General features: G+C 37.7%; 1 non-coding gene across 1 annotated transcript; it reads left to right on the top strand.

The window, feature by feature from the left end:
* The first annotated feature begins 365 nt into the window (after positions 1–365).
* LOC142435258 (small nucleolar RNA SNORA73 family) lies at positions 366–572 on the top strand. The gene has a single exon (XR_012781353.1). It is a non-coding gene; the product is annotated as a small nucleolar RNA SNORA73 family (small nucleolar RNA).
* The last annotated feature ends 662 nt before the right edge of the window (positions 573–1,234 follow it).

The raw sequence follows: 1,234 nt of genomic DNA, 5'->3' as shown, positions 1-1,234 counted from the left end.
AAACATGGGTTGTATTGGACTGAAAAGAAAGGAGAAATATCCTGTGTTGGAGGCTCCCAGTCTAAATCAACAGTTACAGAACTCAAAGTTGATGAGCTTCTTGAAGTACAACTTTTACAAAAATTGTCAAGCTTATAAATTGTCCACTGAATAAATATTTCTATACATTTTAGATGTGGAACTGTTGTGGGTATTTTAAGAGTATCTTCTGTATATAAGGAATTACAGTTCTCGTGTCTACCAAATTGTTTACCTTATGCATTGTAAATGTTAGAACACTCTAAGTGAAATAATCTATTAGAAAAAAACTAATTCAAAAAAATAATGATCTGAGGAGCTTGTGGGTTGCAAAATAGAATAAGAGCCCGACGTGGATACCCCCGGGAGGTCACTCTCCCCGGGCTCTGTCCAGGTGGCATGGAGGAACACAGGGCTCAGTGCCCGGTGATGTACAGTCCTTTTCCACAACGTCGGAGATCAAGCCGGGCCTGGAGCCTGCGCCTGCATATTCCTACAGCTTCTCAGAGTCCCGTGGACAGTGACTGAGGAGACAAACCATGCAGGAAACAGCCCTCCTATCCACCCCTCTGTGTCTGGGTGAGTTCTCCATGATGAGTTACTTAGACTTGTTCTCCACTTTTTTTGCAGAATGCTCGGAACTTCGAAGACTATTGAGGGCAGTCTCAAATCTCTTGTCTACTCACAAGGAGGAGAAAGGCCTTTGTTTTAATTCATTTTTTGATCTGGTGAGTTGGATACTTAACACAATAAAATTTCCTCCAGTTGCTTCATTTTTTATTCCCTTTTCCCACAAATTTACTATAAAATAAAAGATGTTTAAATATTTAAAAAAAGAATAAGAGAAGATTTCCTGCTAAGTACCAAAGAGGAAGTTATGTTTCTTAATAGATGCAATTTTTGAGAGTCCATATTTATGTCCCTGTTTATAAACAAACTGAGGTTTGTACAGAATACAGCTGCTACTGGTGTAATTTAAATATAAACAAAAACTCATAATAAGTTTTGTACTTAGTTTTACATGTCAGTTTTACATTTGACCTCTTAGTGTATTTGTATTCTCTCTCTGGGTTTTGTGTGTTAAAAACAGACAAAAGTAAAACAAGTGGCCAAAGGTCATTTTGGATTTGTATCATGGTCTAGAAATTTCATCGGGCAGTTTTACTCTCAGCATTGTGACTTGCTGAAAAATCCAGTCTGTATAATGGAATAGAGT

The sequence above is a fragment of the Tenrec ecaudatus genome, chromosome X (assembly GCF_050624435.1).
Source record: "Tenrec ecaudatus isolate mTenEca1 chromosome X, mTenEca1.hap1, whole genome shotgun sequence".
Classification (NCBI taxonomy): domain Eukaryota; kingdom Metazoa; phylum Chordata; class Mammalia; order Afrosoricida; family Tenrecidae; genus Tenrec; species Tenrec ecaudatus.
The sequence above is the reverse complement of the archived record's forward strand: the minus strand, read 5'-3'. Positions and strand labels throughout refer to the sequence as shown.